This window comes from Saimiri boliviensis, chromosome 3 (assembly GCF_048565385.1).
Source record: "Saimiri boliviensis isolate mSaiBol1 chromosome 3, mSaiBol1.pri, whole genome shotgun sequence".
Classification (NCBI taxonomy): Eukaryota; Metazoa; Chordata; class Mammalia; order Primates; family Cebidae; genus Saimiri; species Saimiri boliviensis.
The window spans coordinates 79,492,894-79,518,398 of record NC_133451.1 but is presented as its reverse complement, the minus strand read 5'-3'; the positions used below and the strand labels follow the sequence as shown (position 1 = coordinate 79,518,398).

Genomic DNA, 25,505 nt, shown 5'->3' with positions numbered 1-25,505 from the left:
TCCTCCCACGACATGTGGGGATTATGGGAACTACAGTTCAAGATGAGATTTGGGTGGAGACACAGCCAAACTAGATCATCCCTATAGTTTTTCTTAATCTGTACCAGAGCTTCCCTTAGGTGTGGGAGAACAGAGAGGAAAGCATAGTGACAAAGATAAAATTTATGTTGAAAGCCTGCTGCTTGCCTCTGCTTTGATTCACTTGGCAAATCCTATTAGGATAAGAAGTTCATAAAGCTAGCAGGCTTGTGAACTATTTATGAACTTGTACTTAAACACAAAAAAACTGAAGTAAGCACTGTATAAATTAGTTCCAACAGAAAGACATTGATTATTCTGAATGGACCTAGCACAATACACCTCTATGTGACTTCTCACACATGGACATGCTCAGTTTCAGGGATACAGACATATATGTACACACATTCACATAAGCCACACATGACTGTGTATTCTTTTTGCTGGCCCACCAAATTGAACTTTCCTGAATTAGGGACATAAAATTCTACTAAATTAAAAGTCTGGAGAAAATATGTCTCTGCCCATCTTTATTCCAGTAAAAATTAACTATTACTGGCTTTATTGCTTGTGATATTTATATAATAAAAGATATTCTTAAGATATGATGGGTTTTCCCAAAAAGTGCTATATTTACTAATTGATTTCATTTTAGGAAGGTAGAAGTGAGGTTATCTGTGCAGACTAGAGGATAAGTTTATTCATCAAGACTAGAGGAAGAAAGGCAAATTGTGCCCCTGGATCTCTGCATAGGCACATAGCAGATGGCACAGTGGAGAACAAGTTGATAAGAACAGGCAGAGAAAAGTAACACTATCATAAGCCCCAAAACTGGGATCCCTCACTGCTGCTGGCTTGAACCAAGCTCAAGACCTTGCCCTTGCCCGTGCTAAAAGGCTGCAGACAGTAAAGGCTGCACATATCTTACTTCTTGCAACACAATGAAGCTTGCTTCATTAAATAAAATTGTAATATAACAGCACAATTTAGTGTCTCTAGATTAAATGTAGTTTTAATCTCTATAATAATAAAAGTATGAAAAAGGGTAGAACTAAAAGATCAGTGAGTTAAAAACCAATTAACCAGCTGATTGAGATGTGCTTAAATATGTTTAACACATTTGTGGAGAAGGTTACCATACCAATAGAGTTTACAACATTTCACAAACTTCAAATAAATATCAGGAGGCTGAGGCAGGAGAATTGCCTGAACCCAGGAGGTGGAGGTTGCAGTGAGTCGAGATTGTGCCATTGCACTCCAGCCTGGGTAACAAGAGTGAAACTCTGCCTCAAAAATAAAAAAATAAAATAAAAAAGTAAATATTGATATTTGACTTAGTCTATTTCGTGTTGGTATAACAGAATACTACAGACTGAATACCTTATAAAGAACAAAAGTTTATTTTCTCACAGTTCTGAAGGTGGGGAGGTCCAAGATCAAGGCACCAGCATTTGAGGTCCAGTGAGGGCCTTCTTGCTGAGTCCTCACGTAGAAGGTGGAAGGGCAAGCTAGCCAAATACTATGGGAAGCCTCTTTTTTATTTTTATTTTTATTTTATTTTAAGTTCCAGGATACATGTGCAGAATGTGCAGGTTTATTACATAGTTATACATGTGCTATGATGATTTGCTGCACCTATCAACTTGTAATCTAGGTTTTAAGCCTCCTCGTGCATTAAGTATTTGTCCTAATGTTCTCCCTCCTCTTGCTTCCCACCCCCTGACAGGCCCTGGTGTGTGTTGTTACCCTCCCTGTGTCCATTTATTCTCATTGTTCAGCTCCCATGTATGAGTGAGAACATGCAGTGTTTGTTTTTCTGTTCTTGTATTAGTTTGCTGAGAATGACAGCTTCCAGCTTCATTCATGTCCCAGCAAATGACATGATCTCATTCTTTTTATGGCTGCATAGTATACCATGGTATATATGTGCCACATATTCTTTATCCAGTTTATCATTGATGGGCATTGGGGTTGGTTCCACGTCTTTGCTATTGTAAATAGTGCTGCCATAAACACATATGTGCATGTGTCTTTATAGTCGAATGATTTACATTCCTTTGGGTATATACCCGGTAATCAGATTGCTGAGTCACATGGTATTACTGGTTCTAGATTCTTGAGGAATCACCACACTGTCTTCCACAATGGTTGAACTAATTTACATTCACCAACAGTATAAAAATGTTACTATTTCTCCTCAGCCTCGCCAGCATCTACTGTTTCTTGACTTTTTAAAAATCTGCATTCTGACTGGCATGAGATGGTATTTCAGTATGGTTTTGATTTACATTTATCTAATGATCAGTGATGTTGAGCTTTTTTTTCATGTTTTTTTGGGTGCATAAATGTCTTCTTTTGAGAAGTGTGTTTTCATATCCTTTGCCCACCTTCATATGGGGTTGTTTGTTTCTTTATTGTAAATTTGTTTAAGGAAGCCTCGTTTATAAGGGCTTTAATCTCATTCATGAAGAAAGAGCCCTCATGGCCTGCTCATTTCTTTAAGGCCCCACCTTTTAATACTATCACATTGGCAACACCTGAAGTTTGGAAGACACAACCAAACCATAGCAAGATTTTATAAGAAATGATTTTTATTTTATTATAATTATTTTTCAGCCAGAGTCTCACTCTGTTGCCCAGGCTGGAGTGCAGTAATGCTATCTTGGCTCACTGCAACCTCCACCTCCTGGAATAAAGTGATTCTCCTGTCTCAGCCTCCCATGTAGCTGGGATTACAGGTGTGTACCACCACACCCAGATAATTTGTGTGTGTGTGTGTGTGTGTGTGTGCGTGTGTGTGTGTGTATTTTTAGTAGAGATGGAGTTTCACCATGTTGGCCAGGCTGGTCTCGAACTCCTGACCTCAGATGATCCACCAACCTTGGCCTCCCAAAGTGCTGGGATTATGGGCATGAGCCACCATGCCCAGCCAGAAATAATATTTAAATAATATTTAAAATGAATAGTAACACACCACTTAATTAAATAAGCATTCTGCAGGATACTGAAATCATGTTGTCCTTCAAAGAACCGCATTTGATACAAGAGTGAAACTTATAAATGTTTAAACATTTGCAAAAAAAAAAAAAAGTAGTACTGAAAGTAATTCAGGAGAAGTGTCACCTAGTACAAGACAGATGTTTTACTGTGGCATGCTGGCTCTGATTGAAGAAAAAACTCATATTTTAAAAAAATGAGGTAAAAGTGAAATAATTTTTTGCAGGGTGAGAGAATTTGTGCTAAAAAATTTAAAGGTATCCCTGTTTGCTAAACTTCACCTGGAATATTCAAAGACTCTAAGATTTGTAAAATTTAATGAAGTATTTTACTTCAGGCTGGGCACAGTGTCTCATGCCTATAATCCTGGCACTTTGGGAGGTTGAGGCAGGGGGATTTATTGTGCCTAAGAGTTAGAATCAAGACCAGCCTGGGAAACATAGTGAATCCTAGCTCTATCAAGGAAAAAAAAAAGATTAGCTGGATGTTATGGTGCATGCCTGTAGTCATAGCTACTCAGGAGGCTAAGGTGAGAGGATCGCTTGAGCCTGGGAGGTCAAGGCTGTAGTGAACCATGATCACACCACCGTACTCTAGCCTGGGCAACAGAGTGAGATGAATTACCTACTAAATGAAATAAAAAGACTTACAGTTCTTGTATATATTACATGCATTCCTGCTGCACAGATATAAAAAGATTCTTAAAGTTGATTTAAAAATGCTGAAAGTGATATAACAAGGAACAATGTTGTTAAATACTTACAGAGTATAGATTTAAAATCAAATAATTGTGTGTATTTTCTGTACCACTGGACATATTTACACAATTGTTAGCATAAACAGTGTTCTCCATTTTTCATTACAATTTTATCTCCCTACTGAATGCTAGACTTTTAGTTCTGTTATTTGTTATAGCTTAATTTGTTTCCCAACAGTGAAAAGAGCTATGGACTTGTAGATTTTCAGCTATTTCATCTTAAAAAGCCAGTGTAACCTGACTACAGACGACTCCAGTGGTATATCACTTTAAAGGGAATTTAGACTATTACTCAGCAGTTTGTAAGATGCATTCTTTTTTTAGCATTTGGTCAGAGTTAGGAGAAGCTATGGCAAACCATCTCACCATTAAATCTCCTCTACACAACTACTGCCCTGGCTCAGACCCTTACCATCTCTCAGGGAAGCCATTGCAATTCCTTCCCAACTGGGCATCTCCACAGTGGGAGTTATCAGACACATCGAAATCAGAATAAATTTTCTAGAATAGATTAGACCATGTCTCCTTCTTGCTTACATGCATCCAGTAGATACTTCTATAAAGCCGACATTTTAAAGCCCAGTAGTCAAGTCACATAGTCTTGCCAGCCTCACCTCCTGCCCCTATGATTCCAAGATCCTGCTTACTCCCCAAACAAGCCATGTTCTTTCATGTATTTCCTTGTGACTGGAATGTTCTATACTTGTTAACTGCAGCCTCTGACGGGGTAAGGCACATACATTTTGCAATGTCACTGCTTCTGTGAAGGTCTTCCTGGAGTTTCTCACACCCCAAAAAAATTTTGCTGTATTTTTTCAGTCTCGATAGCTCTACAACATACCTTTATTATAGCCCTGAATATTTATTATAATTTTGAAATCTTTACTTCCCTTTGAGAAATTCTCAAGGGTAAGGCTGTTTTCTTCTTACTGGTCTTCTGGCACCCTGCATGAACAGAGTAGGTGCTCAGTATAAATTAGTTGACAAATGATTGAATTATGCTTAGAGTTTTTGCTTTATAAAAGTTTAAATATTATTTTCTTTGTGTCTATTTTATCCTATTTGATACTAATAAAACCATATTACTATTCTAAGTCATTTTATCATTCTTTTTTTAAATCATTCTTTAAGGAAATAATTATGGTGACATGAATTAAGGTGCAATATTCTATTCCAAACTTAAGTAAGTTTTTACTTAAGAACTCCTTTACATTAAAACGGTAACAAAAATAATAATGTCCTAATGTAATTTTTATTTTAAAATTCAGATACAGTCATATCTTTTTGAAATCTATTAATTCCTAGATCTAAGCTCATGTATTTTAATAATAAACACTCATAAATAGGACTGTATTTAGTAACGTATTTGTTGACGATGTTATTTTAATAAATGAAATTTCAGAGGCAGTGTAAGCAAGCTGACTTTAGAGCTAAACTAGGTTTAAATATTGCCTCCACTAATTACTGCTTGAATAACTTTTGAAAGTTACTGTGCCTCAATTTCTTTTTCTTTTGACCTGTGACTGGAGATAACAGTAGTAACTTTCCTTATAAGGTTGTTTTGTAAATTAATTGCGTTATTTCATGTAAAATTGCCTGGGCACCCAGTAAAGTCCATAAATATTAACTCTTATTATTATTGTTCCTAAATTACTGCATTCTCTTTTCTTCCTCTGTGATCTGTGAAATCCTGGTTACTTAATTATTGGCATAGAGTGCTTTATCTTTCTTAGGAATATTTTTTAGTACAAGTTGCAGCTTTAGTGGGAAGCTCATAGGTGTAGAAGAAGATTACATTAAATTTATAATGGAGAGAGAGCTGGAAATTAGAAACGAAATCAAAATTTCTATTTCCTTTGTGTAAAAGTCCTTGTCTGAAACAGTTGGCAATTTAGAAGACAATATGCACAAAGTGCATAAGTTTGAAAGCTTGTTCAGACTGTGAACTAAAAAAACTTGAAATGGACAAGTTTTGCTATGCAGAGCAAATTTTATATACTTTATGTATATGTGTCCGGGTGTATGAATAAAGATAGTATTTTAGAAGGTACCTAGATTGTACCTAGATTGTAAGTAGAGGCAAGGAATTCACTGTGAAGAATTCCTGGAAAGAGGTCTAAGAAATCAGGGGGAAACAGGTTCATTAATAATGCTCTTTATGATAAAATTTATTCCATTTATTTTATGGAGAATGTGAGTTTTTCATGTTTATAGAGATGGAATATATTCCTTTTAAAATAATAATTTGTTTGATTATTATGGGAGCAAAATGAACAGAAAATAATTTCTTGGAGGAAGGAGAGGTGAGACTGAATGAATGATAGGATTAATATTTTCCCAGCTCTAGTTATACCTCTGCCCTTTTTACTGGACACCTCTTTCTAGTAACTATCAAAACTAATGTAAGGGACCTGAAAACATATTTACTATTTGGTTTCAAATCTTGAAATTTTATGATTTGAGCATTCTAAAAACCACATTAAACCTCAGTTTCTTTCGTAAAATGAGGACAATAATAGTATGTAACAGTGTTGTGTGGACAGAAACAATAGATGTATGGTTCTAGTGCCTGGCACACAATAAGTGATCAATAAACATTGGTGCCTCCTGGAGTCAGGATGTTGCCCGAAGAAGTTGTCATGTCTGAGCTTGTTTCTCACCTCCCAGGTTCACCTTACTTGCCTTCCCTTATCAATAGATTTCCCATTCTCCAACCAAAGTTTTACTCACCCTGTTTCATGGAAGTGATGTATTGAAATGCTATTCTAGTCTTTTGAAACTTTGAACTGAAGAATGAGTGTTGGTCCCTTCTGCTGTTTAACTTCTGAGATACCCTCCAACTCAGAGGTTCAGTAAACATAGATGTTCCCTCTTTCACTTAGAGTTGGAAAGGACATTAGGGATAATTTAGGCTGTCCCACTTTAACTTTCAAGTGAAGAAGTGCTGCCTAGAGAGGTCATGCAACCTGCTTAGGTTCCACAGTTAGCAATGGCAGGGCTGTGATGAATAATTAGGGATCTTTCCAATGTGTTATATTGACAGCATAATATAAATTATTAATTTATGTAAAAGTCTGTAAATTGCTAACTTCTGGTGGCTGGAGGCTAGATCTATTTACTTGATTTATGTAAGTCCTACAATAGGCACAGTAATAGATAACATAATAACTGTCAGACAAGATCAGAGAAACCCTTCAAATGATGCAAGAAAATGGGACACAGGCTTTTCTATCATTTCTTCTTCTTTTCCCATTGTGTGACTTTGGGCAGATTATTCCTTAGTATATTATATTATTTAGCTTTCTCAGTGGAGCTTCCCATGGAAGTGTTTAAATCTATAGATATTTTGAAACGCATGGGGAAAGACAGCCTAAATTCAGCAAGTATTTTTATAATTTTTATAATTTTGAACTTTCTCTAGTTTTTTTTTATTAGTTTTGTTATGAGTGAGTTTCTGCAAATCCCCTAAATTATGATAGTCCTTGAAAAAATATAAGTACAAAATCTCACTGTATTTATTTTCAAATATTATTTATTCTCCAGTGCTTACTGCTATTTTGAATTCTACGTAAAATCAACCCTGAATAGGTTAGCTGCCCTATAAAATGGAATACTGTCTTTCAAAATTTATGTCCACCAGAAATCTATGGATGTGATTCTAATTTTATTTTGGGAAGATGATCTTTGGAGATGTAATCAGGTTCAGATGAGGTCCTACTGGACTTGAGAGGTCTCCTAAATCCAATGTAATTGGTGTCCTTATAAGAAGATGGAAATTTGGACACAGAGACATAGACACATTGGGAGAAAGCAATGGGAAGACAGAGGCAGAGACTGGAGTGATCCACCTACAAGGCAAAGAACTCCAAGGATTGCTGGTAACCACCGGAAGCACGAAGAAGCAAGAAATAAGGCTTCTCTAGAGCCTTCAGAGAGAGCATGATCCTGCCAACAGCCTGTTTGCTGACTTATAGCCCCCAGGACTGAGAGAAGAAATATCCATTGTTTTACACCAAGCTTGTAGTGCTTTGTCATGGCAGCCCTCAGAAATTAATAGAGATGCTAAAATAGTATGACAAATAATTTCCAGGATTATTTATAGCATCCTTATTCATCCTGGAAGAGATATGAAGTCAACCAGCCAAGACTATTTCTTGAGTATTTAGCATATTCTCAGTAATATGTTAGAATTAGTAATTAGTAAGATGTTAGAATTAATATGTTAGAATTAGTAATATGTTAGAATGTAGACAGTGTGAAAGAAGGAAAAGACGGTTTTAACTCTAAAGGAATTTACAGATTTGGGTAGATAAATACTACAAAACAGAAAGCATAATCAATAGATAATAAGGCCCTGTACCAACTAGAAGTGCAGTAATCTTTCAAAGAAAGAAGACTTCACTGCGGGCTTCAAAGAAACCTTCCTAGAAATACGGTATTTAAGTCTGGCCCCGAGAGGTGGGCAGGACTAAGGAAGGTAGGGTAATGGGCATCTTCCAGGGAGGGAGGAGAGCCTGAACGAAAGTACAAATGTGAGACAGAACCTCAGATGCATGCGAGGCTGATCTAATTGGAGTTTGGGTGATTTAGACTAGGAGAGAGATTCTAATGGAAATGGAAAAGCATGATAGCCAGATTCACAGTGGTGCCCCAGAGAATACATGACAAAACATGGTTTTGGAATACAACTTTGTCAGAGAATGCAGCAAACTGTGTGGTGGTGGTGGGCATGCCTCTCGGAGAGACAGACTTCTTTTGGATGTGCCAATGTCCTATTGTGTGATTTTGGGCAAATATTTCTCCTTTATGGACTAGATATGGATTGCACACTGATTTACTTCAGGATAAATCCATGTTTAGTAAGGCTTACACATGGTTTTAAAAAAGTTAAGCATTAGAAGCTTTTCAAAACCCAGAGTTTAAAAAAATCTCTCATGAAAAATGATAAAATCTGAAGCATAAGGTGGGGATTTCTACTCTGGCAACAACTGGCTGCAGCTAATGCCATTGGAATGGCTCGTGTGGTTGTTGGGGTTCAGCTCAGCTTCCTCATGAATCTGTGATCCCTGTATAGTCCCTGTGGGCATTTGTATTTGCAGCCCCTGGACCAATCTCTGTCTGCCACTACTGCTTTCTTAGTCAATGACCATTTTCTTACCTGTGATGAAAATCATATCACCTTATAAATTATTGTTCATTTTAATAAAAGTAAAATGCTTTGCTTTTCTGCCGTGTTTCCACTAATGAGAAATCATTGCAAATTCACCTGTACATTAAATTTGTTGCGTTTTTCTGCGTGCTGTATATACATGTGTGACAAAGAGTCAGAGATACTCATTGAGATTGTATTTTATTAAATTTACTGTGAGATATCCCTGGAAAAGATAATTCATATGTAGATATTATTAGTCATATGACCAATTCAGATTTATGTTTATATGTCAATATTCTTGTTATTTTTTAAAGAAAAAGTTGGCTTTAAGTTGTTCCATCAATTTTACTTTAGAATAGAAAAAATATGTAAATGCTAGGCTTCAACTCACTGCAAAACTTTCAGATGTGAATATTGTTTTTGGTGCATGCAGTAAGTCATGTATTGCTAAGGATTTGCTATGCAACTATACTTCCTTTTGTTATCTCTCTTTTTTTCTTTGTTGTATCATGTAGTATTTGTTTGATATGATTTACATCAACTCTGGAGGAATGAAAATTTCAGTGTAGCATCAACATTAGGAAGTAGCACCAGTGTTTGTTACAGAAGCATTTCTAATGAAGATAGCTCTCTAGCAGTGATGTCCTTTTTTAAAAAAATGTATGGACAAACCTCATTTTAAAATAGTTACAGAGATTTACTTGCACAGAAGAGAAGAGCCTTAAGTATACAACTTTTTACTGCTTTGGGGAAGAAAATAATACTTTATTTTGTATTTCTATATATCTCAGAAGTATTTAAGACTTTTTCAATATGTCTACTTGAAGAAAAGTTAACGTAATTTACATTTGAAGCTGAGTGACTTAGTGTACACCTAATTTTTCTGGCATGATGTGTCTGTGTCAGCATTAGGAAATGTATTACTTTGCCAAGGTTATGTAATTTTGCTTATTTGCATTAGAAAGCAACCTTGTACATACATATAAATAAAAGTAACAGGCAAAAACTATGGGTAATTTGACAATACACTACATAATAAGTACTCTAGAAAATGTTTACATTGTTGGGTTTAGTATTTTCATTTCTAAAATGCATTTAAATATTTTTTAATTTTTAATTTTTGGAGGTACATACTTGGTACATATGTTTATGGGGTACATGAGATATTTTGAGACAAGCATGTAATTCATAATAATTACATCATGGAAAATGTGCTACAAACAATCCAATAACTCTTTTAGTTATTTTAAAATGTATAATTAAATTATTATTCACTATAGTCAGCCTGCTGTGCTATCAAATGCTAGGTCTTATTCATTTTTTCTATTTTTTTTTTTGTTAGTGGTTATTCCCATTAACCACCCCCTCCATGCCCCACCCTCACACTACCCTTTCTACTTTCTGGTGACTGTCCTTCTACTCTATCTCCATAAGTTCAATTGTTTTGATTTTTAGATCTCATAAATAAGTAAAAACATGTGATGTTTGTCTTTTTGTCCCTGACTTATTTCACATGACACAATGACCTCCAGTTCCATCCTCTCAAATGTATTTTATGTGTGTCATCAAAGATTATATAGGGATATCTATCTATTGCAATGTATCATAGCAAAAACTATAAGCATTTGAAATTTTAAAAAATATTTTAAACATTAAAAGCATTTAAAATTATTTATTAATAAGGGATAGGTTAAAAATAATTCTATTTGTTGGTATACTTCACAGACATTAAAACGTAGAAAATTTTATGACACAAAGCTTTCATTTTAAGAGGAAAGAAATAGAAGCTTGTGTGTGTAATATGATCTTAAGTTTGTTATGCATATCAGTATATCCTCCCATCACTCTAGATGGTATTATGGTTGATTTTTATTTTTTTATGTTGTGTACCTAAATATTTTCCTTGCATATATTCTCTTTGTAATCAGAAAACAACAACTGCTATTTCCACTGAGTTACAGGCAGCAAGTGCATGTGTCTTAAATGAACAGTGTGATAAATTTTCACCCATGTATATACCTATTGGATTAGTCCATTTCACACTGCTGATAAAGACATACTCAAGACTTGGAAGAAAAAGAGGTTTATTGGACTTACAGTTCCACATGGTGGGAGAGGCAACAGAATCATGGTGAGAGGTAAAAGGCACTTCTTACATGGTGGCGGCAAGAGAAAATGAAGATGCAAAAGTGGAAACCTCTGTTAAAAACCATCAGATCTTGTGAGACTTATTCACTACCATGAGAACAGTATGGAAAAAACTGCCCCCATGATTCAAATTATATCCCACTGGGTCCCTCCCACATGTGGGAATTATGGGAGTACAATTCAAGATGAGATTTGGGTGGGAACGCAAAGCCAAACCATGCCACCTATGTATCCACCACACAGGTCAAGATCTAGAACATTTCCTAGAGCCCAGAAGGCTCCTTTGGGCCTCCTTCCAGTCAGTACTTTCCAAAAGCAATGGCTCTTCTGACTTCTGTCATTATAAGTTAGTTTCACCTGTTCCAAACTTGATATAAATGGCATTATATAGTAAATACTGTTTTCGTTTCTGCTTTTCACTCAGCATTATGTCTGTAAAGCCCATTGATGCTGTGTGTGTGTGTGTGTGTGTGTGTGTGTGTGTGTGTGTGTGTGTGGCTGTAGTCTACTCTTTTGCATTGCTTGTAGGATTCCTTGTATGAATATATCCAAATATATTTTATTATCTCTACTGTTGATAAACATATGTGTTCCTTCTAGTTTTGGCTCTTTTGAGCATTCTTGTACTTGACTTTTGGTGAACATATGTACTTGTATATACATCTGGGATGGAAGTGCTAGATCATTGGATCCCTGTATGTTTAGCTTTGGAAGATACTGCTATACAGTGTTCCAAAGTTATTGTGACAATTTGTATTCCTACCAGAAATGTTTTCTGAGTTCAGTTGCTGCAGTTGGTATTATTGTCAGTTTTAGAAATTTTAGTTATCATTCTGGTTGTGTAGATACCTTATTGTGGCTTTAAACTGAATTTCCCTAATGACAAACAACGTTGAGAACATTTTAATCTGTTTTTGGTCACTTGAATGTCTTCTTTTGTTAAGTGCTTATTCTAGTATCTCACCTATTTTTTAAAAACTGAGTTGTTTTCTCTTCCTGATATTGTAGTTCTTTATAAGTCCTTTGTTGAATAGGTAGTTTGCAACATCTTTCCAGATCTGATTTTCATACTTTCTTAACAGAGGCTTTTGACAAGAAAAATATTTTTAATTTTAATGAGGTTCAATGTATCAACCTTTATTTTTATAGTTATTGCCTTTATGTGTGTTCTTTTGAGGAAACATTTGCCTATCTCAAGGACATCATTTTACTTATTTATTTTCTAGATGCTTTTTAAGCATTTATACTTGGGTCTCTGATCCATTAGATGTTGCGTCGAAGGAAAAATTAGAGTTTATATTATTTTTCAAATGCAGATTCAATGGATGCAGAACCATCATATTCCTCACTGCATTGCAGTGGCATCTTTTCCATAAATCATTTGAACAAAGTCTATCTATCTATCTGTATATGAATGTATTTATATATATGTATTAATGTATTTGCATCTACATATGTATCTATGCCTACATATTTGTGCATGTATACGTACACACACACACACACACACATATATGCTTGCCAAAACCAATAACACATATATGCTCATGACATAAGCTTAGTATACCAGCTTAAATAATATCAACACCAAAAGTACACATAGCTTTGCATTCCTTACGCTAATGCCAGGAAATTGCTATAAAATTGAACGTAGACAATCCACTGTTAAGTTTTTAAGTGTAAGACTGGCAAATCAATTTCCTGTCTGGTTGGACTGTCTGATGCTGGATTCTTCTGATGACAAAACACTTCTACTGTAGTTCCCTGGATTCCCGCTAAACCACCAACCACTGTAACACGAATTTAGGAAATGATCTCTGGTAGATATCACTTAATATCCTGAAGTCTCTTTTTACATTGCTTCACCTAAATCATTGACTCTGAGAGAATTGTAGTGAGTTAGGCTATGTGAAAAACCTTAAATTTACTGTGAAAGAATTTGAATTCTAATTTTCAGACAGTATTCTGGATACATTGTAATACACTTGCTATTCATCTTTCAACCAGAAGTCCTGAAAGTTTCAGAAATATTTCCAGTAAGTTGCTTTGTCTGTATGGTGGATAAGGAGCACTTGGAAGGACACTATGGACATTTTCATATGTGAAAACTAGTCACATGTAATAAAAATTAGAATATGGCATATGGGGTCCAAGAAGGCTCTCAGTATGATGATCAAATATAATTACTGGTGATATCCATGTTAATTTAATATAAAGAGCAGCATTTAAAACCATTGGTTCTATCCAAAAATAGAAGAAATTGTTTCATGTGGTCACATGGTGCTTGTCACTAGAAGTGTTTAAACTGGATAGCCAGTGTCAGACAGGATGAAAGAAGGATGCCTCAATTTGATTGAACAATGTGCTCAAACTTCCAATTCTGAGTCCATATATATTTCTTAGTACAGGATGCATATAGTACTGACTTTTGAGTTTATCAGTTTGTCATTGTTAATTCCAGAAGAAATCATGGTCAGATAGTATAAGGATTTATATAAAATAATATATTTTTTTGAGCCTGCTCCATTTTGAGATGCTTTCCCTGTATTGGCTATTTTGATTCTTTTATAAAATAATAAAACAGAAGGTGTAGAAGAATAAGAGATAGGGTCTAATCAAGAGGTTGATGTTTCCTTTTATGTCTTATGAAATACTGTGATTTTAACACCCAGACAGTATCTTCACAGTTCCTGCCTTTTGCCTGAGAGTGGAATTCTTCAGTAGTCCCTAAGGGTTCTGGATCCTGAAACCAGTGTGACTACCTTTTTAGAGAGGCATGTGACAGAGGGCTTGCCTTTGACGTAACCACATCTCTGTGACCAGAAGGAAGTAACCCACCTAGGAGTAAAGAGTCTCACCATTTCTACCATTGTACTTGGGGTAGATGGTAGAAATGAAATATGTACTCTATTTCTGCAAAGGGAGAGATAGAAGTTGTCATCATTTGCTGACAAAATGTAGTTAAATGTAGTTACAATCCTTTAAAGTCTCATTTCCTCTCTTCAAGATAATAAAAATTGTTTTTCTTAGTGACAATGTTGAAGTTAGAGGTTCTCAAATTCCAAACAAGAGCAATCCTAAAGGTATCCTATAATGTAAGATCAGTGCCATTAAAAGACTTATACAGTTATGATGGAAAAATTGAGAATCATACAAGGGATAAAGATTTACCTTGGATTATCTGTAAAACTAGTGAATAATAATGTGAGAGCCTAGGATTTGTAGTTTACAACTTTCTCCTCCTTAATATTTTGTCTTTTAAGCTTCTTTATTAATGTTGAGCCATTTTTTGTTGATATTAATACATTTATGCTATTCAAGCAATATTGGTTACACTTGTTGTTTGCATATTAGCTTAGATGTTTGCTATTCAGGACAAATATGCACAACCCTCATGGTTGACTCTGTTGGGGTGTGTGTGTGTGTGTGTGTGTGTAACTTAAAACTATGTAATCATATAGTGATTGGAATTTGGTGTCTTCATGTTGTATCTCTCTGGGTCTCACTTTGACCTTGGACTCTTACAGGAAACCTATATAACAACCCATCTTAAAAGTAATGCTCTAATGTTCTGACCTATGCCACAGTAGGAGATGTGGAGTAAATAATTAAAATTGCCACCATGAAAAACATTCCACAGCAGGAAAGGGATAAAGAATCTTTCTTGAGAAGAAAAACCACTAAATCACACAGTGAGAAATTAGGAAAAAAATAACAGAGAGCAAGCCATTATAAACAGTGCCTCAAGGAAGTGAACTATATTTTAAAAATAAGACTCAAATTTAGGAAGGTGAAAACATTTCAGTAGTTTTCAAGGCTGCCAGCAATTTTAGAATCAATTTCTCCCTTGACATTATATACCGATATTTTCACAAGTAGTAATACCATATTTATGTTGCTTATAAGAAAGCTACTGGTGGTAAAGCCAATGTACTATACACATTGATCAGAAACCTTCACACTTCAAGTCATTCAGTCATATATTGCTTGGTATAAAAATGGATGACCCATGTTCAAGAAATATATTTTCTGTATTTTCGAATAAAAGCCAAAATAGAGGGCATTGCAAGTTCGCTTAGAATGATGTTACTAACAGATGACTTGTGAACCCAGAAAATCTGAGACAGGTTTCAGTTAATTTAGAAAGTTTATTTTTCCGAGGTTGAGGATGGGCCTGTGACACAGCCTCAAGAAATCCTGATGTGTGCCCAAGGTAGGTGGGGCACAGTTCGGTTTTATACACTTTAGGGAGACACGAGACATCAATCAGTGCATGTAAGAAGGACATTGTTTCGGTCTGGAAAGATAGGACGTCCTGAAGCAAGGGAAAGAAGACTAGAAGGGGGGAGAGGTCGCAGATAGGTGAGACATAAATGGTGACATTCTTTTGAGTTTCTGATTAGGTTTTCAAAGAAGGCAACCAGAAAGCATAGACCTCAGTGAGCAGAGGAATAGCTTTGAATAGTATGAGAGACAGGTTTGCCTTAAGCAGTTTCCAGCTTGAGTTTTCCCTAGTGATTTTGGAGGCCTGAGATATTTTCTTTTCACAGACTCAAATAGTTCAAAGGATAGTGGTGTAATGCTTAATCTTTAGTCCTGCATGTGGGCTGGCACATATTGTTGTAAGTGTAGGTACATTTATTAAGCACTTGCTACATGCCAGGCACTGCTTTAACTTCTTCCCATGTCTTAACTCTGATTCTTCTTAACAGTTCAATGGAGAATATCCCTTTATTATGTCCATTTTGTGAAATTGTCACTGAGGAGGAGAGAGGTTAGTAACTTGCCCAAGATCACACACCTTGGTAGCAGAGCTGGAACTGAACCAAGATTAATTGGCTCTGGGCACATACTTTTAACCACCACAAATGATTTCTAGGTTACAGCCAGAAATGGAAAAAGCCCCAGTTGTTGATTTTCTGATTACTTCAGTATTGCTGGAAGCATTTCCTTAATGCAATTATGGTGCAGACTGCTGAATGCAGGCTGCAGGTGACTGAAGGCAATGTAGCCCTTGGTCTTTAGTTCCTGAGCACATTACATTGCTTCACTTACTACACTTATGCAATGCTTGTGCATAGAGGGGCCAAGAAGATCTGCATGCCAGAGTGAATCTGGTATGTGTATCTGACAGTAATTTGCCTGCCCAGCAATGGAGAGGCGGAGATAGTGGTGTAATGCTTAATCTTTAGCATCAGCGGGGAATGTGGGACTGCATTACGGCCTCGATTTATTTTCATTTCAGTTATATAGTATGCAGTAGAGCTTTTAAATAAAGAGGCAAGTTACAAAATAAATAACACACACACACACACAAAAAACAAAACACCAAACAAAATACGGGCCAGATATCAGTGCCAGCAAAGAATACTGTCCAATAAGACTTTGAATTTAAAATGATTTTTTTCCATTTTAATGTAAGGATTGTAGGATATAAAATGTATATACATATATACATACATATATATGTATACACACACACTTTTTTCAGTTTAATGCATGGAAGAAATTTTAGTGTCTCAAGTTTTCAGTTATTGATGGATGTGGTAATAATGATGATGATGATAGCAGCATTTAAATAGCACCTGACTATGTGCCAGGAGCTATTCTAAGGACTTTTAATGTTAACTCATTCATCACCATATTGAGAGTTTTTAATATGAAATGAAATGAAATTCACTGAATACAATTTAAATATCAGAAGAGTTAACTTTACTAACTTCAGTAGAATGCCAGTTCATATTTGCAAATTTAGCAGAAAAGGTAGATGATCGTTTATTTTTAAATGGTATGGTTTCTTTCAAATCCCAGGGAGCTTTGGGAATCTTTCTTTTAGGTCAGCAGAACAGATGCATTATTCCCCCAGTCTATTCTAAACTAAGCTAAAAGCCCAACGATTCATCAGGTAAGTAGTTTGTGGGTATTATTCTTGGATAGATACATCTAAATAGGCTATTTATAATTTAACTAAATCATGTCTTGAGACACATTGTCACTTACAAAAGGGGGGATGACCTACCAGAATTTATATAAAAATAGAGGCAAAGAGATATTAAATCACCATGTCCTCTTGCAAGTTTATTTTTTTCCCTTTTCTTTTTCTTGTCTGTAATCTTCAAGACAGCAATTCAGTAAAGAAAAGTGGCAGCTTGTAGGAAGACTGTACTCATTTAAGCTCTAGCAGAAATATAGGATAATGCTAGATGTTTCATTCTTTGCAAGAAAATGAAATGATAAAAATCAATATATTTTTCAATTAGGTAAGAAACTCTAATCTCCCACCTCTTTGGAAATTTTAAGTATTAAGAGATGTATAAAGATCACAAATAGAGGAGTCTCAGTCCCTACTCTCTATTTTCAAATGCTCACTTAACCTGTATTCTGAAATTTAACATGTCCAATAAACATTTTCTTTCTCTCAAATCAATTCTCTTTTTTTTGTACTTCCCTATTAATATGAATGATATCATCATTTCCCCAATGGACTAGTGTCAGAATCTGAGTCATTTTCAACAGGTCTTTCTCTGTTAATTGTAATATTCACCTGTTAGTTCATTTTATATTTTTGTCTTAAAAAATGTCTCTTGCCTCTATATTTCTACAGTGTGAGCTACAGCTTAGGATCCAGTCATTGCTTCTTGCCTTGACTTAGATAATGGATACTTGCTGGTGTCCTACCTCTCTTTTCTCTAAATCCATCTGATGCAGGACTCTGAGACTACTGCTAAAATCTTCAATGATTCCAAACTTCTCAGCCTGGAGTTGAAGGACCTTGACAACATTCAACCACTCTACGATTCCTGATAATCTTCCCCTATTTGCCCAACAAGTCTATGTCCTAACCAAACTAGCCTCTGCACAGTTTCCTGAATGTGAGTCATATGTTTCTGTTTTCTACCTTTGCATTCTTTTAAGGCTATTTCTTTCCCTTGGGATAACCTTGGTTTCCATTTCTACCCTTAAAAATCTTATTTGCCTGTATATGTCTGTCTCACACCACGAACTCTTTCTCCAACTTAAAGCACTGTCTTTTCTTTATGAATTTCTCTTTGCACTTCCCTTAAAGTTTCTTGTGTAATAATCAACATCACATTTTATAACACTGGTTCAACTTCCTAGTTCCTACACACATGCATACATGTATGAGTTCCCTATAAAATGTATTAGGCCAGTTGAATGGAATTGAGCTTTCATCACTCTAGGTACCTCTCAGGTACAAATCAGAAAGGCTCTAAGATCTGCCTTTAGTATATTAAAAACTCACCTGAAACTGTGCAATGTGAGCCCATGGAGCCCTTCTATTACAAAGTAGACTACGTAATGGCATATTTATTTTCTAAGTAATGGACCCGAAAGGACCTGTTCTGAAAATATAACTCAGATAACTGGAATCTCATTTTATGTCACTGTGAGTCAGATGAAGATTTTTAGATTTGCTTCTTTGTTCTCTCAGTATATCACCCTAGCTATGCTTCATTTACTTATCTGGCTCTTCTTATGATACATGGTTGAAAATTTGAATGACTGCCCAGACTTAGAAAGTCACTAGACCCGTGCTTGAATTATAGACTCTAAGCTTATCTCAGCCATGTAAAAATACACAGAATTAGAAGTAAGATATTTCCCTTCACAAAGATTACATATAAATATGGGCACACACAGAGTAATTATTTCTGCAACATTAATACTCATGGCCTTCATGGCAAGATTCTCATCTAATGGGTAAAGGCTATGTCAGAAAAATCTTAGAGTTCAATCTGTTTTTAATTGCTGAAATTTTCCCAAGTGAAATATAAGCCACATTTTTCTTTAATTCTTCCTCTAAGGGAATTTATTTTTTATTTTGCTATGTTGAAAGAAAAAATTCTAATGTGTTATAGTGCATATTTTGTTTTCTGTAATATTTCTGGGCACATTGCACCATAATTACCATTTTAAGATTAATATAATATCTTTGGAATTCTTATACTCATGTAACTGATCTGTTTATGGACAGATTCACTCAAAGTAGTTTGGAGTGAATACGTTTGTGCAGTTGTTTGCAAAGTATGATTTGGGAACCCCTGGAAATCTCTGAGTACCTACAAGAAATGTGCAAGGCAAAAAGTATTTTCATAACACTGGAAAAATACTATTTACCTTTTTCATGCTCATCCTTTCAGGAATGTACAGTAAATTTTCCCAGAGACCACATGATATGGGATATCATAATAGATTGAATGAGAATCTAGCTATCCTTTATTAAGCAAGATATTAAATAGATTTGCAAAAATATAACACACTGCCACTCTTCTCACACATTTTAAAACATAATTTTTTAATAATATTCATTAATTTTGCTAACATTTAATGTGTTTATTGTGGTTACACTAATATCTAAAAAATGTTCTTAGCTTAATTTCTGACATGGTAAATCTGATAAATATAATAATCATAAATAGAAGCTCTTTTGGGTCCTCAATTATTTTTAAGAGTATCTGGAGAAAAAGTTTGGTAATTGCTGTATTAGTGTATATAAAATAAATTCTCAATATTATCAAAAAAGTTATCTATTTATTTGCCAATTGTTTTATTTTTAATTGTGATATTAAACATGACAATTGATTCTATTTCCTTGATTTAAAAAAATTACCTGTATTAGAATAGACTCTTGCTTGTCTTAAAAAGAAAGTGATTGTCTGTTTCGATTTTTTTTTTTTTTTTTTTTTTTTTTTTGAGATGAAGTCTTGTTCTTCTTGCCCAGGCTGCAGGGCGTGGCATGATCTTGGCTCACTGCAACCTCTGCCTCTTGGGGTTCAAGTGATTCTCTTGCCTCAGCCTCCCAAGCAGCTGGGATTACAGGCACCTGCCACCATGCTCAGCTAATTTTTGTATTTTTAGTAGAGCAAAATGAAATATTTGTTCTGCCTTACCACTATATTTCAGGATTACCTTTTCTTTGATTCTTAATAGTTTTAATTCTAGTCCATGATTATCATTTAGTTATTGAAAATGATTCTAAATCTTATATAATGGACACATAAGTATTCTCAGAGAAATAATTTTAAAACATTACAGTGAGAATTCCTTCAATTTTCCAGAGTCTACATTACTGTTTACTAGGTTAGCATTTATGGATGGTAGTCTTTTCTTGTTATGAAACTAATAGGGATATAATGTAAGCAATATGTATGATATATCACATTATTATAACTAAAATGTGCATCAACAATGAATTGGAATTTTAAAAAATATTTGAAAAAAGCCTCAGTAAAATAAATATTAATGTTCTTCATGTGTGACTTAGGTGCATAACACTAAATAACCAAGAAGTACCATATATTTTTAATTCAGACAACACTGTCTCTAAAAAATAGGTGGTCTCTCAGATACACCATTCAGTGAAAATTAGGGCCAGTGGAAAATCTGTATTTCTGGTTTTCCCACCAGCCTACATCTTTCAAAGCAAAAAACATGTTTTATTCATTTTTGTGTCACTTCTTCCTTTGCCAAACATATAGCACATGACTTGTAGATGTTTGCTTGGTAAATGTTTATTGATAAATGAAAGTAGAAGTCACAGAAAAGGGTAATGGGCATATTTTAGCAGTTGCTGATAAGGGGGAAATTGGTTACTTGGAGCAAAAACAAAATGACTTTTTCACTTGTAGACTTTATGGAAAAATATAATTTAGCATGAAATTGAAAAGAATTGAAAGAAGAAGCTTAATGAAGCCAGAATGACGTAGGAGACATGTGGATTAAGAGAGCTGAGAATTAGAGGCTTGCACTGTGGCTGTTTTCCCGAACTGCTGTAGTTAAGACATTTTTCTTCTGTCATACTTTATGCATTTGTAATTTAGGGGCGATAATTATTATAATTATCCAGACAGAGGATTTCCCTTAATGGGATGTTTCAGTCAAAAATGGACAGGAGGCAGCTGTACTTGGCTCATTTTGTTATGAGTGAGGATGGAAGAAATTTAAAATAAATGTAGCTTGAAATAAAATTAAAAGTGGCATGAATCCTCACTGTGAATTTGGAAAAGTCTTTTTCTTGGTAATTAGCATTACCTCCACTTCCTTACCATTTATATTTTTATTTTATTTATGTACTTTTAGGAACTAATTTTTGGCAAAGTAGGCAGCCATTAGAATGAATAGATAGACTGGCTTTCATCAGGTATTCTACACAATTAAATTTAATTGTGTTTGAATACCTTAAGATTCAGATGTTTTTGCAAATGTTTGGATTTTTTTTTTCCTGAAGCGAAGAGTGATTTTGAATATTTACTCCCTAAATAGGTCACTTACAAATAGTAGACTTAAAAATAAGCAGTAAAATTTGAATTTATGCCTAGGCAGGTGAGAGAACTCAAACTATTTACTAACACAGTTCATTGCTGTTTCCATGGTAACAGAGGCCAGTTACTGTCAGTCCAGAGTCGCTTCGCCAGTTGACTTCAGAAGTGAACTCTGTGTGATGTTGCCAAATGTCTGGCTTCTGTGTTTCCTGTTCCAAGCAATTGTTTCTTATCCTGAATACTAATGACTAGTCTACAAAGGCTGTGGTTGAATACCACTGAAGACGGGACTGTGAATCATATGTGGAAAAGTAGTGAGCATTTTGCCTGTAGTGAATTTAAAAATATATGCAATTGGATTGTACATTCTCTAACTAGCGATGCCAGTAATTTATTAATAATGTTATCTTGCTATTATTAGGCAGCAAAATAAGAAATGACAGCACAGCCGTCATCATTGAATCAACTGCCTTTTCAGAAACGCTTGCTGACTTCGGCTGGTTAGCATCATCATGTAAATTCAAAAGATTGTGCACATGTATGCCAGCAGAAAAATAAAATTGCAACTGGATATTTTTCTTTTAAAAATGTTCATATATTGATTGCTCTGAGATGGAGAAAAAAGCAGCTGCCTGAGATGCCAGTGAAATGGCTGGGAAATTTAAAATGAGAGAAAAAAATTAAAGCATTTGAATAGAGAAAAAAGCTAAGCAGATTTTGCTTTTTAAAAAAGAAGACCACTGTGATTTTTTTTTTTTTAAGTTCTGGCTGTATAGTGGTTATCAGTGCGGAGAATTGGGACCCTCTCTGCCTGGCTCATACCCTATACCAGACATTTAAGCATCGAACTTGTTATAATCTGTTCCTCTCTGGAGCATAAGTTGCTTGAGGGTAGACTGTTTTCATCATTGTATTTCTGACAGCTAACACAAAGCCTGACACATGTTGAGTGCTCAATAAATATTTAATGAATTAAATGAAACTCTGTGAATCCCCTGCAAGGATTTTCTGGTATTTAAGCCCATCAAATTTCCTGGAAGAATCCTATTAGACTCTTCTTTTCATTAAAGAGGATAATAGCTCACTGCTAACTATATGATATGGAGCTTCAGTTGACAGTTACATATGGCTGTGACAGCTCCAAATGTTTGTTTCCAGCAGACACTGCTCAAAGATGACTCTTCTCATTTTTTTCCCCCCTAGCTAGTGGATCCATCAATCATGGCTTTTGGTGGCATCTTCTGCCATTTCTAACTCTTGGCTTGGCCATCCCCTGCAGAACTTTTACTGTGAAGAAGGATGCTTTCTTCATAGTAAAAGTTCCCAGTAGTTAGCTTTAGGAAGGCAGTTTCAAATTTCCTTTCTTTGTGCCAAATACCAACCCTGGTTCTCAATTGGGGAAAATTTTGTCTGACCACCCCTGCCCAACTTGTCCCACTGGGCATTTGGCTATATCTGGAGTCATTTTTGATTGGCAGAGAATGCTACCAGCCTCTAGCGGGTAGAGGCCAGGAATACTGTGAGCCATCCTACAATGCTTGGGAGAGCTCCCACAACAAAGACTTTTCCAGCACAAAATGTCCATGCATGAGAAATTGAGCTCTTTTGTGAAACTTGCTCAAAATCCTTCAGAATCACACCCTAGTCCCCCCTTATCTCCTTTTTGGAACTGTTCCCACTCTCCCCACTTAGACTTAGCTTTTTTTTTTTTTTAATACTTTAACAATTTGATTTCTCTTCCTCAGAATGTCAAGATACTGTCATGAACAGAGAGACTGTTAGTCTTTGCTACCAGTGTCAGAACTTACAGGTTCATAATTATCTTGCCGGTAGCCCCACATTCTAGAAGGTGGAAAGGCAAATATGCAAATCAAGTTACAGGAATAATCAATCTTGATGGTCCCATTGCTTTTAAGAAAGACATGCAAGGAATGCTCTACAAATATAGCACATGGATTGTGGAAGCTGCTCTACAAATAATAAATATTTTGTATTGTTCTAAAACTTTTTCATGGATTAGGAATTTTCAGTTGGATATTTGTGTATTACATCAAATTCTGCAAAGGAAATGTGACTTGACAGTCTTAATAATAATTCTAAGGATTGGTATTTTTTTCTTTAAAATCCCCAAATTGATCTACATGATATCATAGTTATTTTAAAACAAGAAATGAGCATTTTAATGTATGAATATGGGGCTCAAGTTTTGAATTCTAACATGAAAAAGATAATTGCACAGCACTGGATAGTTAGGTTTTTCTAAGACAGTAAGAAAGGAATACTGATCATCACTTGTTAATGATTTCAGTGACACATAAAGAAGGGAGGAAAGCATTTCACTTTTAAAACTCTTTACAAATATAAACTAATGAATCCTCAGAACTTCTTATAAAAAATGTATGAGGCCAGATGTGGTGGCTCCCACCTGTAATCCCAGCACTTTGGGAGACTGAGGTGGGCGGACCACTTGAGGTCAGGAGTTCGAGACCACCCTGGCCAACATGGTGAAACTCTGTCTCTACTAAAAATAAAAAAATTAGCCAGGTGTGGTGATATGTGGCTGTAATCCCAGCTTCTTGGGAGGCTGAGGCAGGAGAATCACTTGAACCCAGTTGCAGTGAGCCGAGGTTGTACCACTGCACTCCAGCCTGGGAGACAGAGTGAGACTTCATCTAAAAAAAAAGAAAAAGAAAAAGAATGTATTATTGTCGTTCTTAAAAGATGTAAACACAGTTTACCGTATAATATTCTAGTTTAGCAAAATTTGTGAACAGTGATTATGGGAAGTGTTTCTGCTCTCAAATACTATAATTAAATCCTTTTCCCAGATGCTTTCTTTGTAAATAGCATAACATAGTAATTTCTAGTCTTTGCATTTAGGTGACTAGTCTTGATTTGTCAAGAGAAAGGAAATTTGGATAATAAATGTACAAAGTATCTTAGTCTGTCTGGGCCTCCATAACAAACTACCACAGACCAGGTGGCTTATAAATAACAGAAATTGATTTCTCACAGTTTTGTAGGCTGTTAAGTCCAAAATCAGGGTACAGGCAAATTCCACCTCTGGTGAGGTCTCTCTTCCTAGACAGGCATCTTTTTGCTGTAACCTCACCTGATGAAGGAACAAGGGCTCTCTCTCCAGACTCTGTTATAAGGGCATTCATTCCAATTCATGAGGCAACTGCCCTCTTGATCCCTCCTCTGAAAAAGTATCATTACTATGGGGCTTAGGATTTCAGCATGTGAATTTTGGGTTGACATAGATGTTCAGACAATAGCACAGTGTAATTGGATGAGTTAAATATATGTTGCCAAAAGTCAAGTCTGTTATCTCTTTTTCTTTTAATTTTATTTAAAGTTTAAAAGTTTGCTTTCATGAATATCCACATACTTAAAGTTGCAAAACGAGGCATTATTTTTACTGCTTTTATTCTGAAAAACAAATTTCCCTGTTTTAGTCTACTCACTCTTTATTGTACCATTAAATTAGTTCAAATTTTAGACACATATCAAGAAGGTTATATCTCACAAGTATTCCAATAATAGGCAGGCCTCTCAGGTTTCTTTTCTTATAAAATGAAATTTATTTGAGATGAGGTTTCCCTGTTTCTACTAAAAATACAAAAAATAGCTGGGCATGGCAGTGCATGCCTGTAGTCCCAGCTACTTGGGAGGCTGAGGCAGGAGAATCGCTTGAACACGGGAGGCAGAGGTTGCAGTGAGCTGAGATCATGCTACCGTACTCCAGCCTGGTGACACCATGAGCAGTGAGACGCCATCTCAAAAAAAAAAAAAAAAGAAAAAAAAAGAAAAAGAAAAAAGAAAAAAAGAAATCTAGAAGTTACATTAGCACCAGCTATTACCGCGTCGGTGTCATGGGGGAAATAAAAGAGGCAGGAAGCTCTCTACTTTTTCTGTCCTCATTTTCCCAAACCATTTCCCAGCTTTCTCACCTGGTTCTCTACAAAGAACTGAATCAGAACCACTGTGCCCATCATCTGCTTTAAGTTTTTGGAACTGGAGTACAAGGAAGAAGAAGAACAAAAATAAAAGAAGATGGTTATGGAGTGGTAAAAGTTATATCTGGGCCAGTCACCAAAAATTGGGGAGCAAATATTCACTGACTGTCTGAATTAATTCCAATCACACA

General features: G+C 35.4%; 1 protein-coding gene across 9 annotated transcripts in view; it reads left to right on the top strand.

The window, feature by feature from the left end:
• The window catches only part of MAPK10 (mitogen-activated protein kinase 10), a 342,297-nt gene that overhangs the window by 51,114 nt on the left and 265,678 nt on the right, over positions 1 to 25,505 (top strand). For 2 of the 9 annotated variants that reach the window (XM_010334764.3, XM_074396397.1), the window contains exon 3: positions 17,781 to 17,944. The exons of the other annotated variants lie outside the window; for them this stretch is intronic. The gene's annotated coding sequence lies outside the window, so the exon portion shown is untranslated. The remainder of the gene's footprint in view (positions 1 to 17,780; positions 17,945 to 25,505) is intronic. 9 annotated transcript variants of the gene reach the window in all.